The 10,560-nt window shown below is 41.1% G+C and overlaps 1 pseudogene; it reads right to left on the bottom strand.

The window, feature by feature from the left end:
- Positions 1–8,138: 8,138 nt before the first annotated feature.
- LOC136320413 (NF-kappa-B-activating protein pseudogene) lies at positions 8,139–9,337 on the bottom strand (annotated as a pseudogene).
- Between the last annotated feature and the right edge of the window lie 1,223 nt (positions 9,338–10,560).

Genomic DNA, 10,560 nt, shown 5'->3' with positions numbered 1-10,560 from the left:
ATTTCCTGGAGTGGGGGCTTTCTGCTGATAAATTCTCTCATCTTTTCTGTATTTGTGAATGTTTTTATATCTCCTTCATACTTGAAGGATAGCTTTGATGGGTATAGTATTCTTGGCTGAAAGTTCCTCTCCTTCAGGGCTTTAAATATTGGGGTCCACTCTCTTCTAGCTTGTAGAGTTTCTGCTGAGAAATCTGATGATAATCTAATAGGCCTTCCTTTATATGTTGTACTCTTTTTTTCCCTGGCTGCCTTGAAAATTTTTTCTTTGTCATTGGTTTGTGTCATCTTCATTATGATGTGCCTTGGAGTGGGTTTGTTGGGGTTAAGAAAACTCAGTGTTCTGTTTGCTTCTTGAATTTGAGGCTTTAGTTCTTTCCACAGGCTTGGGAAGTTCTTGTCTATTATTTGTTTGAGTATATTCTCCATTCCATTTTCTTTCTCTTCTCCTTCTGATATACCTATTATTCTTATGTTATTCTTTCCAATGGAGTCAGACAATTCTTGTAGGGCTTTCTTTTTTTTTATTATTTTTGAGTCTCTTTCTTCTTCTCTCTGTTGTGCCTCAAGTTGCTTGGCTTCTATTTTACTAATTCTATCTTCTATCTGGGCTGTTCTATTAGCTAAGCTTGTTATCTCATTTTTCAGCTCGTGAATTGAGTTTTTCATTTCTGTTTGATTTGTTTTTATAGTTTCAATTTCCTTTGTAATATATTCTTTGTGATTGTTGAGTTGTTTTCTGAGCTCCCTAAATTGCCTTTCTGTGTTTTCTTGCATATCTCTGAGTATTTTTAGGATTTCTATTTTAAATTCTCTGTCATTTAGCTCCAAGGTTTCCAATATGTTAAATCTTTTCTCCATAGGTTTTTCCACATCTATTTGTGTTATCTCTCTATCTTGTATCCATAATATTTTATTTCCTTTTTCTTATTGGCATCTGAGGGTGGTCTTGTTGATAGCACTAATTAGAATTAATAAAGAATAAAAAGAGAAAAAAAGGAAAAAAGAAAATCACCCCACCAAAAAACAGTAATAATTTATTATTTCCCCCTTTTTTCTTTCTTCTCTTCCCCTCCTCTCCCCTCCTTAGGGAAATATTTTGATGACCTGTGAATTATATTATGCTAAATGGAACAAAAACTGCCTATAATGGAGGGCCTGACTTGGGGTGAAGAGTTCAAGGGGCAAAAAAGGGAGTAGGGACCTACTAAATGCAAAAAAAAAAAAAGGAGAAAATCTTAGACAAGTATAAAATGATTTGCTTGTAAGTGATGGCCGACTAAGAGATATAATGAGAGGGATAAAAAGGAAACAGAAAAAAGGAGAATAAAAATAATTAAAGAAGAAAAAAAATAAGTAAAAATCTGTTGTATTAAGTGGAGCAAAGACTAAATACAATGGAGACCTTGGGTTGGGAGGAATGCTAATGAGTTAAAAAGCAAAGTAAAAAGTACCTAAAATGCCACAAAAACAAACCAAGAAAAGAAAACCAAAAACAAAAGCAAAAAAAAAGAAAAAAAACTTGAGTCCCAAATTAAATAATTTGTTCGTGATTGAGGATTGAATGGGAGGAAAAGTAAAAGGAGAAAAAAAGAAACAAATAGAAAGGAAAAAATAAGAAAAAGAGAAAAACGAGGGAAGAAGAAAAGGAAAAAAACAAAAACAAAAGGGGAGAAAGTGAGAGTTAAGGGTTTGGGAGTGTAACCCTAAAGGAGAGTAAGGCTGAAGAAAAGAAATAAAATGTAACACTCATGGGTAGTGTAGTTCAAGAAAAGGGAAGCATAAGATGGGCAGAGAATAAAAGGACCGAGGTGGAGGAAATAGAAGTAATAATAATAAAGGCAATAAGAAAGAAGAAACAAAAAACAACAACAAAAAAATAGTGGAACAAGTTATAATGTCTGTAGATTTTTCTTGATTTTGAGAGGTTAACTTCTTCCCTTTTCTTTTCTCTCCCTCGTTCTGGTCGGTGACTCTGTACCCCAAGCTCTGCCCCTGTGTCATGCTTAGGTAGGGATTTGCCGTTGATGGGATTCTATGGCAATGTTATATAATTGGCTTTAGTCTCGTTGGTAGTCAAGGCTTGTTGGCGTTTGCAGGGTCCAACAATGAGAGAGTTTGCTTTCCCGCAGTCTCTCTCCTAGTCTCCCCTTCCTGAATTAGCAGCCTGGTGATCCAGCTATGAGGCTGCCACTGCTTCTTCCTGGGGAGTAAGAGGCTCAAAGAGTTGGGAAATCCCCACTCTATCACCACTCAGCGCAAGGCTCTGGGTAAGGCTCTGGCAGTCAGAACCTCCAGCGTAATCAGGCGGGGCTGGGAGTCAATTGTTGTCAAGGTGACTGTTCAGCACCTAGCATTCAATTGGACCACTCAACCCAGGCTTTCCACACTTTGTAGCCTGTTTTGGCTGGGAAGAAGAGGCACTAGTCGCCAAGTCCCTCTTGTTAGCGTATATCCCTGAATATGGAGGCTCTGTCAATCAGAAGTTGCCCCCGCCCCTTTAGCGAGAGGCACTAAAAAATATCATGCCTCTTGTCTTGGATCGCTGAACTGAGAGAGATCTTATCAATTAGAGCCCCGTGGGTGCGCAGATTTCGTGGGTTAAGCTAATTTCAGTGATTGCATCTGCAGCTGTGCTCCAGAAAGTATTTCAAGCTGCCCGCGCGCCCCTCCCCCAATGCTTGATTGTTAGCTTGAATGGCTGGGTGAGGTGCCCCGCCCACGGAGAGAATCTCCGGAGTAGGGAAGATAGCTTTGGCGCCCTTCCTGCTTGCCTTGCTGCTGGCGGCTGGAGTGCACTGGGCGCACAGGAGAATGGGGCACTCTGGGTGTGTGGGCGAGTGGGGTGCTCTGGGCGTGTGGGTGAGTGGGACGTTCAGGACATGCGAGCAAATGGGGTGCTCTAGGCACGCCGGTGGCTGGGGACTCTCACTGGCAGTGCGTGGGCCGCTGGGGACGCTCGCAGTGCAAGGGAGCTCACTCTGCGACCGGACCGCAGCATGGGACGTGGTTTCTCATGGCATGCTGGCGGCTGCTCGCAGAGTGTGGGCTGGCAGTTGCACGCACGAGTTGACTCACCACAGGCGTACTCCCTCCTGGGTTTGAATGAACGTCCGTGCGGTCTCCGACCCGTCTCTCAGATTCAAGTGATAACAGTCCTTTCGCTTTCTTGTGTGTGGAACTCTGGAATGCTCCGAGGATAAATTTTTCTGTTTCTAGTTGATAAATTTGTTGAGATTTTGGGGAGATCTGTTGGACGCGCTGCTCACGGCGCCATTTTCGTGACATCATTCCTCAAGGATCTCTCTTTGGGTGATGGGTATGCAACAGAACTAAATGACAAGATAACCTGGAAATGTTTTCTTTGAATGTATGTACCCTGATTTATTGATGTCACCTCATTAAAATAAAAATTTATTTATAAAATAAATAAATAAATAAATAAATAAATAAATAAATAAATAAAAGAGGCAGGACATGCCATTTTTTCCCGTGGGCAGTCCTGGAAGCCATAATACTGGGAAGGCTGGTGAGGTCACCTGTTCCTAACACAATACCTTTATTTGGTTGCCAGATAGCAGGACTGGCACATTTTCTAGCACAGAAGTAATGCTGGTGACATTTCTGATTCTGAAACATCTGAAGTCACAACATATCAATTGTTATTTGCCATATAAGATGTCCTAAATGTGCTATTTTGACACTTAACATATAATACAATACCAGTGTTGTATCTTTGTTATTCCCACTGAAGGAAACATCCTATATAACACAGAACTTTGTGCCATTTTTTTGCCATATTCATCTTAGCAAGGAGCTATTCTCTGTTTTGCATGATTTATGAGGTGAACATTTGCCTCTGAGTATGAAAATGATAGTCTCCTATTTGACCACACTGGTAGATTTCAGAGAAGTTAATAGTTGGAAAATAGAAGCAGAATATTCTGGAAGGGAAAGTTATATTGCCAAGATAGGGATGGGAAGACCTCATATGACAGATGGTCTGATGAAGAGAGAACACTGTGCTCAGTGTCATTACTTAAGCTTTTGCCCAAGTTAGGGGTCTCCTGCTTTCTTCCTAGGTCATGATCTCATCTTATCACATTTTGCTATATACTAAATTAAAGTTTGTGTACTAAGCCAGGCTTCTGTATTTGCCCAAAGCTTATCTCCCTGGCTCCTGACCATCTCCCCATACTGTTTGCTGCTGTGACCTCCCGATACCCACCCTGTCTTGACCAGGCGGTCTTTGTGGTAAAGTCACAGCAATCTCTGATCATGGGGGTGACAAATCTATGTCTTCACTAAGAATAAAATTTACTAAGACAAAGGGGAACAATGTGCACAGGCCTGAGGGCGGTGGAGTGGAGGGAGGGAGTGTAGCTAAGAAAGAAGTGGGAAACATTGATGATAAGGACAACCCAGTCTTTGGAAAAACAATAATTCAGCTCTACAAGAAAAAGAACATTCAGCAAGACTGATATAAACACAAGGGAAATCATTTGTCTTTATGCCTGATTTTTTAAAAAAGTCTACGAAGGACTTAATAAAAGAAAAGAACTTTCTAGAAGAAAAGAAGATGTGATGACAGTTAAGATCCTCCAGAGCCAACTGTGTGAATCTCATGATTTTAGATCTGGTCCTCCAACTTGCAGCAAATATTCTGTCATTCGCAGCCTTGGTTCATACTAATCCAAATATAATTTGTATTTAGCTTCTCAAAAGGTACTGGCATCCCCTACTCCACATTCAGTTAAAAAAGATGAACAAAAGACAGGCTATCTGTCTGGTGGCCTGTCACACCCGAGACTCCCTGTGAAGGTGAAGGACGCAGAGACCTGCCATTCTGCTGCCCTCTGCTGGCTCGGGCTTCCTTCCAGGGGAGGCCCCTGGCTGCACCTACTGATGGACGGGACATCTGCAGTGACGTTTGTAAGTCTCAGGATGTTCTCAAGGCATCTGCTACAAGTGTCCTCAAAGGAAAAAACAAACTTAAAATGACCTCTATGTGTCCCAGATTTCCATCAGGAATTCAAACTCCAGTTTGGTGAATATTTCATTTATGATAATATTCTACTTAATGAAACCAAGTCTTTGCTGTTTCTTTATCTTAAATCAAAAACTTTCTTTTTAAAGATTCTTAATATTCAGATAAAGTATATTCTGAAATATTTCCCCCAACTCAGAATACCATAGCATAAAAGAACGCCTTGAAATCCAGCCAAACAGATGCTGGTTAATGTATCTTCCTGTCACAGAGTAAGTCACTTTCAACCAAGCTCTACAAAGCAGACCCTCTTACTTTTATTACTAAAAACCGCATGAGGCATGATTGAAGTCCGGGTACAGAAATGTTTCCTATAAATACTAGCAATATTGTTTAGCTATTTTGACTCTGTATCTGCTTAAGAAAGAATTACGCAGGTGTCCAGTTCTTGAGACAAATATCCTGACTAGAGAGAGAATTTGGCCAAGTTAATAGAAATATTCACAATAGAGAGCAATTTTTAAAAAGAACATATTCCAAAGTTATTAAAGGCTACTGTTCCCCTGGAAGTCAATATGACATGCTATTGTGCAGAGTTTATATTTATGGGGTTGTTAAAACACAGATTGGCCTTTAAACATTACACTTAGGTCCAATTTATGGCCCAAACAAGAAAGGACATTTTATGATGTGGCTGACACGGGAAACTCTTTAAACTTGTAATTCAGTACAGGGCAGTACACAATATATTATAAGGTTTAAAAAAAAATAGTAATCCATAGGTTTTTTGCTAAAACAGTATTCAAACTCTTGTAATTAGAGAAGCTAATTGTTATCTAAAAATGAAGCGTTTATCCAGCCAGAGGTTGGAGCACACAGTAGCAGCTTCAAGGCAGCCTGTACCAGTGGGACAGATGGGGTCCAGCAGCTTGCCCCTGGGCAGGTGTCCTCCTCGGGGGCTCTTCCCAAAGCCTGTCTCCCATCACTACGTCCCTTATGGAGCCACTGCTTTGGACAAAGATCCTGATCCTTCAGAATTCTTCCAGCTACATCATTGGTCACAAGAAGATGACAAAATCCCATACCTAATAGGGCTGTCATGAAGATCAGCAGGTTAACTGGGGAACAGACTTCTTGTAACCCTGACATTCTCTTCCTGGACCTTCAGTCCGTGTTTGTCCCTCTGACTCAGTTTCCATTTTCTGGGCCCATTTTAGTCTTAGCAGTAAAGCTGTTTGCATTGGGGGGAAAAAATCACATGCTTTTACCTGATTGACACATTTTGCCATACTCTTAATTAGGGTCCTTTTCTGTAATTTACCATATTAATCCATAGTTAATGTTCTAGCAGTCACATGCCTGTAATGAGTAAAAATGAAACAAATTAGTTGAGACATCAGTGAATCCATCAGGACAATCAGGAGAGTCTCATAAGTATAGACAGATGATCAGACATTTTTTTAACCTCAATTTAAATTTGTTGAAAATTGATAGATCTGAAGTAAAATTTAGAAATTAAAAGACAGTCTTCTATATAGTAGGTGTACAGAACAAATGATTGAAGAAGGAATGGATATAAGTTCAGGTAAAATTACAATTCTAAAAGACTACTTAAAAATATATAAAATTTAAAAAACACCATTACTTTTCAGAGTTGTATACAAAATATTTTTTTATTCACTGGAAAACTTAAAAAATCAATATTCATTTCATTTCTGATATCTCCTAAAATGTATAATTTTTGTCAGGAATGGCCTACTTTTCCAATGAAATTAGTCTGTGGTAACAAAAGCTCTTCTTAATAGTAATACAACTACAGAATTAATTATTGTTTGCCAGAAAAAAGACAGCTATTGGGAAAGAAAGAATGCCTTCCCATTTTAGAAACTCACAGAACTACTTTAAAGGGAAGATAACTCATGCTCACAAACCTGATGAACAACCTGGACTAGATATTCTTTTTTCCTCAGCAATTTATTTATCCGTAAGGCATGTTATAATAGTTAATTGACTTTAAACACTGAAGTTATTATACATAAATATTCACGATATTTTTATTTCTAAATATGGTAGCTATGGATTATAAATTACCCTAAGGTTCAGAAAAAGTATAATTAAGATGTGATCAAATTAAAAAACCTACTTGAAGAAAGTAACCAATAACACATGTGCCACTTACTACTTTTCTTACCCCAAACACAAAAAACAAGCAAACATGTGATCAACAAATTACACATCAACAACCAGTGAGCCATGTTCTTAATGTTTGTAGTGTATGTAGTTTAAAAATCATTTTCTTCTTTTCTTTTATTTTTTAACCTAAAAGCATCTGCATAATTTACAAATTAATTTTTTATTTTTTTGTGTGACAGAGAGACAGGGAGACAGAGAGAGGGACAGAGAGAGATGAGAAGCATCAAATCTTTGTTGCAGCTCCTTAGTTGTTCATTGCTTTCTCATATGTGCCTTGATGGGGGGGGGGGCTACAGCAGAGCAAGTGGCCCCTTGCTCAAGCCAGTGACCTTGGGCTCAAGCAACCATGGGGTCATGTCTATGATCCCACGCTCAAGCCAGCACCTCTGCACTAATGCTGGTCAGCCTGCACTCAAGCTGGTGACCTTGGGGTTTTGAACCTGGGTCTTCTGCTTCCCAGTCTGAAGCTCTATCCATTGCACCACTGCCGGGCAGGCTATGAACTAATTGTTAATCAGTTTGTTTGTTAATCAGTAAACAGCTATTTAGAGAATTTTTCCAAATATATAAAAATATCTACATTACAAAAATGTTATAGAGATCCCTAAAAGAGTAAAGAAATAAAAAAACCTAGGCTGCTCCTTCTCTCATCTGCAGTAAAAAAGTAACTTTAAAAATTATTGATGTCACCCCATTAAAATTAATAAAAATTTATTTATAAAAAAATTATTGTTCAAAGTTGCTTTGTTTTGAAATATACTTGCTAAAGTACCTTTACCTCATTCTATTTCTGACATTTTTTCTTTTCCTTTTTTTTTTTAAATAAACAGCTTTTTATTGAAGGACTAAAAGAATTAAATAGAAGGCACAGTAACACTGTAAAGCTTTTCAGATCATAACAATCTTTCTGTATGCATATAGGAAACCCAGACTTTGTCTCTTAGACAATCTGAAAATCCTTATTTGTCATCTTTCCCTTTAGTTTTCCTGTATACCATCTCTCGAAAACTGGCCAGAATCTTGTTTTCTCTCTTCCATCTCTCTTCTTGGTTAAAGGATGCGAGAGCTCTCTTCTCATCAGCACTATAGATCTGGTTCTCTTTTCGAGGTCACAAGGCCTCCCTTCCGCGATGCCTGCTACCACTCATCACATAACCCAAGCGTTCAAATGATGCGATTTCTTCACTTGTCAAACCAATTTCACCTCTTCGTGGGATACATTTTCCAGCTTTTACATATTCAGCCATAGCTGCACCTTCACCAGGTAACAGAGCATGGCCATACTTCAGGGGTTTATCATCTTGAGAGGCAAGTGTTTTTGGAGCCTCCGGGCCAATAAAATCCGAGGGTTCTCCAGGCTTTGATCGACCCTTCCAGGGATTCTCCAGAAACTCTTCTTGGGACTCTTTAGAGATTGAATCACTGGAATCTTTTCTGTTCTTCTTAGACTTCTTTTTCTTGTATTTCTTCGATCTGCGTTTTTTCTTCTTTTCCTTTTTCTTGACTTTCTTCGATCTCCTTTTTGTATCTTCATCGCTGGAGTCTGTTTCAGAATCAGAGTCACTATCACTATCGTCAGAATACTTCTTGCATTTTCTTTCAGATGATTTTTTCTCTCTCCTTGTCTTGGACCTTTCTTTTGAATGACTGGACTTCTTCTTCTTTTTTTTCCTCTACTGGTGTATGTTCATCAGGGTCTGGTTCCGGATTCTTCGGAGAAAGTCCCCACACTTCAGGAGCTCCCAATTCTCCAATCCTCTCTCTCTTACTGAACCTCTTCTGCGGCAGGCTTTCCTCCCTTTCCTTGTCCGGGAGGCCAGGCCTAGGCTTGTGGCTCTCATAGGGCCGTGAGGAGCCCCCATAATCAGCGGACGAGGCCGAAGCGAAGGGGGTGCCCCTCGTGGCAGACAGCGCCCCCCAGAGCGTGGCCGCGAGCGGGAACTGCAGGGCTGGTTTCGGGAGCCTTGGCTAAGGCCACTCACCGGTGGTTGAGGCCATTCGGATCCCCAGACCGAGAGCAGGAGTGCGAACGAGAGCGGCAGCCCCGTGGAGAGCGGGGGGATGTGCTGGATTTAGGGCTCCTCAAAGAACTGCGACGCTTCACTCTGGGGCCCGAGGCCTCCCTCTCCGGGCTGTGCGAACCAGACACCGGAGCCATCACTGCCGTGGGGTCCCCGAAGAGAGGGGACAATGGGGTGCTCTCACTAGCCTGGGAAGGTATCGGTTGCCTTGGCTCCCAGAACCTGTCACCACGCCACAATCCGAACCTGAGGAAACTTTGGAAACAGTTCCGGGTACATGGCAAATACCTTCTTCCTTTTTTTTTTTTTTTTTTTTTTTTTTGTATTTTTCTGAAGCTGGAAACGGGGAGAGACAGTCAGACAGACTCCCGCATGCGCCCCACCGGGATCCACCCGGCACGCCCACCAGGGGCAACGCTCTGCCCACCAGGGGGCGATGCTCTGCCCCTCTGGGGCGTCGCTGTGCTGCGACCAGAGCCACTCTAGCGCCTGGGGCAGAGGCCAAGGAGCCATCCCCAGCGCCCGGGCCATCTTTGCTCCAATGGAGCCTTGGGTGCGGGAGGGGAAAAGAGAGACAGAGAGGAAGGGGGGGGGGTTGGAGAAGCAAATGGGCGCTTCTTCTATGTGCCCTGGCCGGGAATCGAACCCGGGTCCCCCGCACGCCAGGCCTACGCTCTACCGCTGAGCCAACCGGCCAGGGCAGCCTTTTTTTCTTTTTAAGTGAAAGTAGGGGAAATAAAGAGACAGACTCCTGCACGTGCCCCCCGCTGGGATCCACCTCTGGGGCCATGTTTGCAACCGAACTATTTTTAGTGCCTGAAACAGAGGCTCCATGAAGCCATCCTCAGCTCCTGGAGCCAATGTGCTCAAATTAATTGAACCTTTGCTGTGGGAGACAAAGAGAGAGAGAGAGGTGAGGGGTGGGGTGGGGAAAGGTGAAGAAGCAGATGACTACCTCTCCTGTGTTCCCTGACTGGGAATCGAACCAGGGACTTTCACATACCAGGTCGACACTCTACCACTGAGCCAACCAGCCAGGGTTATGACATTTTTTAATTCATTCCTTTTTTTATTATTCAATTTTCCAAGGATTTCTTGCTTTCTGATGCTTAATTTCTATATTAAGAAGACGTAGAAAACATAGTTAAAAAATAAATGTAGTAATGCTTATCTATGTTACTTTCAATGAAAATTCTCTTTATAAATAAATGTATAATGATTGCAAACATTGAAACAGCCTCTGGTTTATTCTATTTATTCTTGTTTGAGCATTTCTAAAATCTGAAAATTGTCCAAAAATGTAAACTTGAAATTTAGAGAATATATAAGAGATTAGATTAGGAAAAAGGTAATACAAGCA

This window comes from Saccopteryx bilineata, chromosome 1, assembly GCF_036850765.1.
Source record: "Saccopteryx bilineata isolate mSacBil1 chromosome 1, mSacBil1_pri_phased_curated, whole genome shotgun sequence".
Classification (NCBI taxonomy): Eukaryota; Metazoa; Chordata; class Mammalia; order Chiroptera; family Emballonuridae; genus Saccopteryx; species Saccopteryx bilineata.
This window is presented reverse-complemented; position numbering and strand designations above follow the sequence as displayed.